The sequence below is a fragment of the Epargyreus clarus genome, unplaced genomic scaffold (assembly GCF_041222505.1).
Source record: "Epargyreus clarus isolate Ecla_fem2 unplaced genomic scaffold, WU_Ecla_fem_2.2 ptg000007l, whole genome shotgun sequence".
NCBI lineage: Eukaryota > Metazoa > Arthropoda > Insecta > Lepidoptera > Hesperiidae > Epargyreus > Epargyreus clarus.
The window spans coordinates 21,250,636-21,262,391 of record NW_027332215.1 but is presented as its reverse complement, the minus strand read 5'-3'; positions in this window follow the sequence as shown (position 1 = coordinate 21,262,391).

The window sequence follows — 11,756 nt, the reverse complement described above, 5'->3', positions numbered from 1 at the left end:
GGTCCTAGGTTCAAAAACGGACACACAAAATTTTGATTCGTGAGGACATCTACACGCTGAGAGTTCTACAAAAAAGAAGATAATAATCTGTGAAGTGTATTAACCGACTTAGAATATGACCTAATTCCTCACAAAAATCCCAGCTGTGGAACAGTAGGTTAATAATAATAGTACAGAGCGAAGTAAGTGACGACCCGCGTGGCGGAGCGGTCACCATACCGGTCTGACGCGCAAAGGGTCCCAGGTTCGAACGCCGACCAGACAGATATCTAAATGATGAATTTAGATTACTGTGTCTGGATCTGGGTGTTTGTGTATTTGTCTATGTATGTGTCCATGACACCCACGACACAGGGAATCCTAGTGGGGCTGTGAGTGTAGAAAGCGTTTAAGTGATTTTTAGGTCTATCAGATTTTTATGAAAATACAATTAAAGTGATTTTGGTACTTGCCGTTTTGTTAATTACTGTAAGGGTATATTTTCATTACAATACTTTTTAGTTATGTCAATAAGAGTCTATTTAATTGCTGGTGAGAAGCAATTAAGCCGGAACCTAAATAAAAAGAAAGAAGGATATTATGTTTTTAGAAAAATAAGATGTCATGAAATGAATTGTCACAGAAAATAAATAATGGAGTTGTAATTGAATCTTTTATTATATAAAATAGTATTTCAGGAATAATGAGCTTACATTACTAAAACTCATCTTATTATGTTGGGTTTAATTAAAGTTGTTTCAAAGTCGTATTTATATAAGAGCAACTTAATGTAGGTAGAAGTAATTGTAAGCACTAATTTTAAAAATGTATGTTGAGATATTTTGTGTGGGCCGCCTTTTTATCAAGTTACTCATAATCACCTACAGATATAAATGGTTCAGCCTGATTTTAGGTATTCTGAATGATTTTATAATGATATAGGTAAAAAAATAGAAAACATTAGAGGGGATTTAAATAAGTTACTTGCTATTAAAAAAATACGAGAGGCTCTGTTATTTAATTCGAAAAACTGACTATGAGGGTTATTCGGCGAAGCATAGTAAAGTCAACACTATTTTATTTATAAACTAACAGTAATTTTTCACTGTTAGTTTACTAGTTCAGTTTTTTAATTAGAGAATCACCACAATACAATAGACGTTTAAGAGCTTTTAATTTTGATTAGACTTACAAACTAATTCATTGCGATAAAATCCGTATTATTAGATTAGATAGGTACATTAGTTATATTCACATCTAAATCAACCAATATGTTAAAATACCTTTATGTTAAAAAACAGTCGATTTAATTGCACAAGACACTTGTTAATACAAAGATAGAATATAAATATAACTGACAATAAATGCAATAAAATATAAAGAATGATATAGGTACATATAAGTATATATTACGAGTATTTACAGGCAATGTAAAATTTACCAAAAAGGGTTTGTAATTGTATAAGTATCATAAATGTTCACGCAAACAGTCAATATATACCTTATTGCGGGTAATATCTATTGTCTAAATTTATATAATATTAACATTTTAATCGCATGTACATAAGAATTTGTTTAGAATAAATTATATATTTTGTTGGTATCGAATAGGAATTGATCATTGAACAGGCATTTTTTTCTATTCATTTCTTTTCTTTGGTTGATTGATAGAACGTAATTCATGTTGATATTATATTTACATTTATGTACGAGTAATTAAATAACATTGGTCTTCGGTTCGAACGTGTCGAGTGTACATACAGGAGCCGAGATCACTAGCAGAGACGGGAATGATTAACGATCGGAACGGAAACGTTTCTGAATATTAATTTGTAGTGGAGGTCACCGACGGCTTGGCAAGTGTGACACGGCCGCAGCGAAAGGATTGGTACGCCATAGGCAACCCCGCCCGATGGGGTGAAATGTGTGTGCCGAATTTATAGGTGTGAGAGATGGAACTTCAGGGTAGCTAAAGGGTGAGGTGGACTTCGGACCCCCCTGACTTGGGGGGCTTAAACCCCCCCAATTTGCCCTAGTCCGGCACCCCCGCCCGAGGCTCCCCGTCCGTTCCTGTCCAAGCGATAAGAGGGAAGAGGGGTGCGCGTCAAATGGACGTTTTACGCATAATTTAGAGCAGTAAATGGATTCGAACAGTCTCCACACAGCATACCTACTGAGGAAGCATTAATGTGCTGATTTGCCAAAATTGCTCCACACTAATTTCGCATTCGAATTTACTCTTTACTTAAACAGACAGTTCTGTAAACATTGATACAATGTCGACAGTATTTCCGGTTTATCAATCGAAATGTTTATAAAATTACGGTTTAAAAGTACTTGAATACAAATGGATAACACCCCCGACAGGTGGGAATAATCGGATTTGTATGATAAAACTCTTTGTTAGTCTTAAAAAAATAAAAATAAGCAACTTATTGTTTGGCAAGACGTAAAACATCAAATAAACCCGAATTTCGTTGAGGGAGGACTTTAGACATTGCGACAAGAGGGTAAGGTAGTTTTTTCACTGAATTTTGCGTGAAATAGATATTGTATTGTTGTCCAACATACTGGCTAAAAACTACACGATACGGCATCGCATCGTGGTATCATGCGACGTCGTGTAATGTTCCGATGTTACGTCGTAGAAACATACGACGTGCGTTTATGTCGACGTCTCCATGTCGTGGAAACTGATACAGTCGAGCTAACTTTTTCTATCTAGGATTTTTATCATTAAAAGAGAGTATATTTGCGAGTAAAATAAATCACTTTGGGAAGAGTAACATAATTTCGCCACATTCGTCCATGTTGACGAAGTTGTGATTTTATACGACACGACATCGCAACGTTACACGACGAATGGTGCTACAATGCAATGCCGTACCGTACGTGTTTAAGCCGTACTTTAGAATTTTAAAATCGTGGTATAGGCAGAAAATTGTATGAGAAGGTCTAAATTTCTTGTTGTTAGCTATAAGGGACATAATAATATAAAACAGGTCTTAGGTTTTATTACTTCGAGGTTCTTAAAGTTAGGGTCGAAATGGCATGGCAAAATAGGACATTCTTAATGTTTCATATATAGAATATTTGTTTTAAACAAACTATAATTATTTTCAGACTTAAAAAAGGGCACAAAATCCTATCATGTAAACTAGTGACATATTGTAATGATAAAATTAAACCTATTTCGATGTTAGAAGTAAAGATATAATTTTACATCAAATAGATCTGATGATATGAATTGAGATTGAAGTATATTCTAACTCTTTTGTATTTACAGGGCATGTGTGAAAAGGGTCTTTTTACCACGCTTTTATTAGCTTGACCTGTATGTATGTATGTAACGGAATCTTTAAACTCGATTTTACCCATTTTCAACGGTCTGATTAATTTTAAATTTTGAACACTTATCAAAGACCGATGACAATACACGATTTTAATAATTTTGTTCCATACTCCTCATTAGCATCTTATTACAATTAACGCAAATCGCAGAAGGGAAATCCTTCTGCGATTTTAGCGTGGTTTTTAGTTTTTAAACTATAAGTATAATTCATCACGCGTCATTGTCATTAGGCGTCTAAATCGTTACTTCGTCTAGGACATCATGTTTTATTTATACTCGGGAATTAACGAGGTGAGGTTCAAGGAGACAATCATGTCAGTGGTACTTTAACATAGAGTTTCAATTTACGGGAGCTAGATTTTTGCGATTCTATCATAATTACTGTACATTCCTTAAGGTTCTTCAGAACGAAAGAAATTATTGAAAATTGTAGGTAAGGAGGTATTTTTAAGAAAATTTTCCTTTACATTTAAAGTGAGCATTAATTTGTAATACGCAAATATGTACATAATAAGCAGTGATAGCCTAGATAGATAGATTTGATTTGATTTGATTTGGTTAAGAAACTCGATCTTTTGGTTTAGGGTTCCCAGATTCATATCACAGGCATGCAAATCTGATTTTTCAAAGTTATGTGCGTGGTACAAATTAATTATTATCACTTGTTTCAATGGTGAAGGAAAACACAATCAGGAAAGCATACCTGAGGAACTTAACAAAAGTATTCAGATTCAAGTCAAGTCTACCAATAAGCAATTGGCCAGCGGTGCACTGTGGCCTGAACTGACAGAGAAGGCTCGTGCCAAGCAGTGGGACTATAATACTGCTGTCATAATGAAGAATGCTGTATTTGCAACAAGATAGTTCTGAGAAAAACTTAAAATAAAGGATCTAGTGCAGACACTTTTCGCTAAGATTTGTTGATTTAATTTTTTTTTTCTTCTTATCATAGTCTTTTACTACTTTCTGATAAAAACGATTACTGAGTTCTTTATTATAAGGGCATAATCGACGACGGACTTCATAAGTGTACATTAGCAGTTTGCTATTTCAATTTAACAAAGGCAAATAAATAAAATGAAAAAAAGAAATCATTTTAAAAACCAAGCTTTTATTACGTGTTAATAAAAAAGAACTAAAAAGTTAATAATAATTTAAACCCGATGTATTAAATGCTTGCGTCTTTATATCAGACACATTTTTTTATAAATAAAAGCGTGTTACATTTATCGAGGTAACAAATACAAAAAGCATACTGAAATATTTTTTTGTTTGTCAATCACGTTGTCAATGAAATGGGTGAAATTTAGCTTGCAAGATTTCATTACAAACACCGACAAGTGACAAGTGAAACTAAATAAAAGCTCGTACAAATTAATAGAAACTTAAACTTTTCAGTGAAAAACGGAATAGGCTGTCTTGTAAGTATTAAATTAGAAGTGCGGCAAATTTACGAAACACGCTGAATAGTAGCATCACTAAATGAGGCAACAAATCGTCCACGGGTATAAAGTTAACTGCTGCTATATTTCATGGCGTGGTTTCATGCTAGTGTTGCCACGATGCTGGAGTTTATAAGGGTTTTCTCGGTACAAGTGTCTTAGGACAAACTATTTTTAGGGTTTCGTACCTGAAGGGTCTGTCCGTCTGTCACAGGGCTCTAACTTGAACCGTATTAGATATACATTTTACAGAGATGGTCGCTATAACTTTTGAAAATGTATGGATGTCGCGATACAAAAAACCACAATTTTTGGTGTTTTTCGCTTTTTCTATGGAATATGTAGACAGGAGTAGCAGATGAACATGCAGTCCAACTGATGGTAAGTGGCTACAAGCGCCCCTCTGTAATCAACCTCTACCTGAAAGTTGCCACACGGGCGACGTACTTCCCGAGGACTAAGCTAGTGTGCCAACGAAAAGTACGTCTTTCTTACCACACCCATTAAACCAGAACAGAGCAGCGCTTAACACTACTGTTATTAGGCATGAAGGACAATTGGTAAACTCCATACATATTTAATGATAATATGGAGAGCCCTTAGGCGTATACGCTCACAATGTTACTTAAAGCATGTGATTATTCATTCTATGAATTCATGGCTTAGTGGTCATCAACACGAAGTTTAGGGTTTGAATCTCCGCTAGGCAAACATCTAAATCATAAACCTTTTTGGGTCATATTTCTGTGTTCTGGGGCAATTTCTTTTTTGTATAGGCCTGCAATTTCAACTCAACTGGTCCAGTAGTTTAGGAGCAAAGTGGCTGTGTCAAATCTGGACAGATGAAAAAACGATCTTACAATGGTTCAGTGTTTTAGGGTTCTGTACCCAAAGGGTAAAAACGGAACCCTATTACTAAGACATCGCTGTCTGTCCGTCTGTCCGTCTGTCACAGGGCTATATCTCCCGAACCGTCATAGATAGACACATGAAATTTTTTACAGAAGTTACATAACGGTGGCCGCTATAACAACAAATACTAAAAATAAAATAAAGTTGAATATTAAAGGGGATCTCCATACAACAAACCGGCATTTATCGATCTAACTGTTAAACCGTACTAGGATGACGGTTGAAATTTTTACAATCCTTTTACGTATAAGTCATCATCACCCCAACGCCATCTATTGTTGTTTCCTATAACTAAGTATTGTTGAAAATAATAAAATGAATAGAAATAATGAACTAAAAGTCTTAATTACATTTCTTTACAATCTTTACCTTCACCAATAAAGCAAATGAAAACTATTATTTAATGACACATAACTCCAAAAAACCAGATTAAATAAACAAATAAGCAAATAAACAAATTCGCAGTAAAGTTTTAAATGTAAATAAGGTGTAATTTATTTGACGTCCATAATCGGCCGAAAATGTTATTAAGTTAATGGATAGGATAAAGGGACACTTTTTTAATCAAATTTATCTGCAATCAGTTCCTTTGTTATGGGCCCCGAGGAAACAGACATGCTTTAGATTTTTTATAATATAGGAGTAGCAGACGAGCATGCAGTCCGCCTGATGGTAAGCGGCTACTGCCGCCCATGGACATCTGTAATATTAGATATTCCTAAATGAGGTCTGCCACAGATACGCCGCTACTCCTGAGGACTAAGCTGGAACACCTCGTAAAAGTATCTCCCTTATCACACCGTTCAAACTAGAACACCGCAGCGCTTAACACTGCTGTTATGAGGCAGAAAAAGGTGTGGTGGTGGAGCCGCCGGAGTCGAACCACAACGGATTCTACCACCTTCGAGATTTTATAAGATTGAATTAGCAAAAGCATGCAGTAAGTGATCACTGCTTCCCACATTAGTAATCAACCGTATATACTCGTAGAATGAGCGTCCTAACTAAGGTCGACCGTTGTGCATCCAGAGGACTAAGTTCGAAGGTACCACCTTCTAACTTAGTCCTCTGGACCCTCTGAACCCTTTGTGGTTCGACTCCGGCGGCACCCCCGTCACACCTATTTCTGCCTTATAACAGCAGTGCTAGCCGCTGCTGTGCTCCGTTTGACATACTTTTTTGAGGCGTTCCAGCTTAGTCCTCAAGGGTAGCGGCGCATCTGTGGCCGACCTCAGGTAGGAAATATGTAATCCTATCTGGGGTTGATTACAGATGTCCATGGGCGGCAGTAGCCACTTACCATCAGGTGGACTGCATGCTCGTCTGCTTCTCCTATATTATAGAAAAAAAAACCTTATAGTCCGATTCATAATTAGGTGACCAAAATGTAAACAAAGGTGTTGACCTATCAAGAAAATATGTTTCAAATGGTAGTTTCTTATTTTTGAAAATATTCAGTTAATACAATGATAATAAAATAACAATCTAAATAAATTAAAATCAATTCACATTTTCCAATATTTATATTATGTCAATTTTATTTCATACAGTAATAATAATAAAAACAAGATTTACGTCCAGATATTTACATAAAATCTAGCCCTTGTTAACTCAATATAATTAATTAATTTCACAAGCAACTTCGACTAGGAACGCTTTGACGCTTCCCGTAACGTTGTAATAAGTGAAATAATACGTCATTGTCCGCCATGCAATATCGTCGACCACAAGACAGACATGTGACGTAGAATTTAGTTGCCTACTGAATTTTTAACGCGCTTCTACCCTTTTCAATTACCCATTGAAAGTAGGGTTGTGTCTGTCCAAGCTCGCCTGACAATCCTTTTTGCGTTGCTTAATTATTAACGCAAATTTCTTAATTTAGAAACGAGTGCAAAAATCGTGATGTCAGCGCTAAGTGCTCCGTTATCGAAGTTCATGGTGGGAATTTTGAAGTGTAACACTAACCGAATTTCGACTGTGAACGGGTGTTCGATTTGTGATGTATAACGTAATATAGACTAGGGAATGGATTAAATTAATGATATTTTGCCAAGGTACTCGTAAAAATCTAAGATAGTAACGATTTGTAGTGAAAATCAGGAGGAATTGCCGCCTCATAAACTGCCTTATAAAATCAGTTTTAAGTATAAATTTATTATATTCTATTAAGATATCCATACATAAGTCACGACAGTATTAGAATCCAATAATTAATCGAATAAGATAACACATAGGGTAGATTAGTGCTTTATGAACCTACACATTTACCGGTACCTATAGCAAATAGGTAATATACAGTTTACTTATAACGAATCAGTCTAATTATCGATCAGCCGTTTCTAACTACTCGCTGTACATTTAAAAGTCGATCTACACCTTGTTCGATTTTCAATTTCACACGATGCACGATAGTTTTGCAGGAACGGAATAGAATTAGAAAGAAAGAAAGAAATAACTTTACTACGTAATGCATTGTACAAATATAAAGACAAATTATCTTAATTATTTACAAAATAGTGGGATATAGGTAAATAGAAAACTTAAGATAGATAAAATGGCAACACAAACGAATAAAAAAAAAAAATATTAAATAAATACGTTACAGTTAATAGTTAACAGTTAAATATATCCCTATGCTTGTATGTATATTTTACGTTGTGATTGAAATTTGGAATCGGCTTATTTTAGCAGCGTAATTGCGGCATCGACGTTTAGAAATTCAAGCGTAGAGATACATATTAATACGTGAATTTAAGCCGGGGGCGAGAGACGCAAGTATTTGAACGCACCCACCCTATACGAAGTCCGAGTACCTTGGGGCTAGCTGTGTGCGTGTCCGGCGCGTGTGTGCATAAATTTCATAATAGGTGTGCGTACTCTGCTCAAATTTTACATCTCACATCTCAAGACTACAGGGTGATGTTTAAAATCAGTTATGTAATGGTTTTTGTTTAAATTTTTGTTTGATTTGAAGAATTTTAATGTTAATTTTCCTTATTGCATACATAAATATGGTATTCTTGATCGTAGAAAAATATTATATTATAAATGGGTAGTAAGAGATCAACATTTCTTATGAGAAAACCAAATAACATTTGACGCTTACTATACTAGCCCTATAATGGAATGTCATATAATTCAGATTTCATAGACCCACACAGACTCAAGTACAAAAAAACCAGACCCCAAGTAGAAACTAACCTATGTCCTATATTTAGATGTTTGCTAGGTCCGGAATCGAACTCAAAAACACTCCGCTATACAAGTCAACCTTACAAGATCTAACAAGACCATACGATCTTATTAGAATTTATTTATAGACACCACCAATAAATCAATGAGAGGACAAATTAATCTTACGTTTCCTACGTGACGGTCGAGGCCTGAATAAGGCAGACTGGTTGCAACTTAAGCGCAATGCAGGTGCAACATTTTCTAGACGTAATGAATAATACCCTCCATTTGATACCAGTAACTGACCCAAATAAAATCAGCGTTTCATTTAAGCGCTTTCTTGTGACTTTGCATAAGGGTTTAAGCAGACTGAAGATATAGGTATACTGGTGGTACTAGGTAGGTGCAATAGGTATACTATTGCAACTCTTTTGTTTAACATCATAAAAAAGAGAAAGAAAATTGACTCCATAATTTGTATTGCAATTTTCGTCTTTGATCACAAACCGAGTTAATGTATTATGAAAACGCTCAGAAGGGATTCCAGAAATACAATATATTCTTCTATAATCATCCACATTTACAATAATACATCTTTATCCACTAAAATATCTCATCTCGATCGTAAAAGACAGAAAAACATCAGTTGACATTTCATAACTCAAAGCAAGACTGAACATTCTAAAAATATAAATAGAAAAGCATTTAATAAGTGACGTAAAGTATTAACAACCAGTAGCACTACCATGAGTTTACAAAAGTATTACTCGCTAGCGACTGCGTAAAATAAATGTATGAAAAATTGTACAGCGCCTCTGGTGGTTACTCGTAGAACTAAAATCCGTAGTGGCGTAACTCGATACGTAAAAAACCTATCGAAATCAAATCGCTAGCGAATGTCATTATGATCTATTGCCATACGAATTCGGTCCCATGAGTCTTTAATTTGACAGACGTTGTCAAGAAATACCGTAACGATAGTAGTTATGTTATTCACTAGCAAAATGACAATAGTTTACTATTTACAATTTCTATAGTGGCGTTTCTATGCCAACTCATGGTAGTGCTACAGCAATATAAAATCAATGGGACGTGCCTGTAACAGTACCAATAAGAGTTAATTTTAGTATTGGTTAAATAACATTTACCTATAAGAACCCACTCAATTAATTATTAAATCGAGTAGGAGTCGTTATGTTAACAAAATTCTACTTACAATTTTTATAATAACTCTATTCATAGTCGGTAAATCCGTCCATTTTCCATTTTATACAGATAGGAATAAAATACGCATATTATCTGAAAAATCATAAATGAAATTTCACTGACAATTAATTTAAGAACTGTATTTGATTTACCATATTCCTTAAACCATATTAATTTAAATGCTCTGGTGCTGTAAGGCAAAATTAGGTGATGACATTGTCGTAGTCAAAATTTAGAAGCAACATTCATTTAGGCTGAGACCGCACTGCGATTAAACGCAGACTGAATAAAAAAAGCTGAAAACGCCAAAACGCATACGAACACGCACTGCGGTTTTCTTTTGGCTTAATTTTATTTCAGTCTCATCATAGATTTCAGGCGAACAGCACGTGTTGTGGGGTTAGAGACTGAATAAAAAACCAATGATATTTAAAACTATAGATATGTTACCTGCCCACAAAACAACACAAATAAGTGTTACACTAAACACACAAATACACGTTTTTCTTTTTGCTTACCCGAAAGTAACTCATTCATTCATACGTAAATATGTACGTAAATTTTGCTTCTCTATTACTACTTGTGGAAGGAATACGTTATCTCTATTTTGTCAGTTACGTAATTATAGCGGACCAAGCACGAAAAACAATCAAGATATAATGATTTCTCCTCATTTACTTGTGAAATGTGATTCCATGAATCTTGGGTATTTTTTTGCATAATTTGTACATTTAAGCATTGCCCAAGAAGGCATTTTGAGGCTTAGAAGACTAAAATAATGACGTTAAACGTATACAGTGACATACATACGTGTCAGTTACTACGCCGCCGCGAGAGCGGCTGGAGTCGATTCACTCCAATTGGTGTATTTTGTATATTTCATGTTTTACCCACTAGTAACATATCTTTAGTTTATATCAATGCCCCACCATACAATTACTATGGGAGACAAAAAACCGCGCTTTAAACAAGCCGCGGTCAAAATGTAACAATAAATCAGTCGACTGAAAAAGTCACTAGTGCGTGCACTTGTATAGAAAGCAATATGTTTTATATTTTAGCGGTTTCAGTCTTGCGGTTAAACGCGTGCGTTTAATCGCAGTGCGGTCTCAGCCTTACTGTGCAAAAGAGGAAAGACGTAGGCGAGCACCTAGTTTAGAATGGACCTTTAATTACGGATGTGTGCAAAGCCCCTTATAATTTATCACGCATAAATTACATTGTATAGCTCAATCAAATAAAATCGATCAAAGTCGGGTAAAATGGCCGCTCAATAACGGGAAATGATCACAACCACATTAAACGAATCACTTTGCATTAAATCCAATATATCCCTGTCAAAGTAAGTTTACTTAAACATCTTAGTTACGCTTAGATCTTACTGTTATTTAGATGGTAAATCTTTTGTACTTACATGTATGAGAAGTTCAAAAATAGTAAAGAAAAGCTGTCATTTCCTTTATATTTAAAAATAAAAACTTATGATGTCGAAACTTTTAAACTATCCATATTTGACGTTAAAAAATCTAATATTATGACTCTCCGTTGAATGTTAAAGATATAGTTTTTATTATGAATGGATGTGTAAAATATGGCATGCGCCATTAAAACACGTGAATAACATATATAATTGTAGGAATCTATGTATTTTTAAATATTTTTTTAAAATATACTTAGTAGCAGACGAG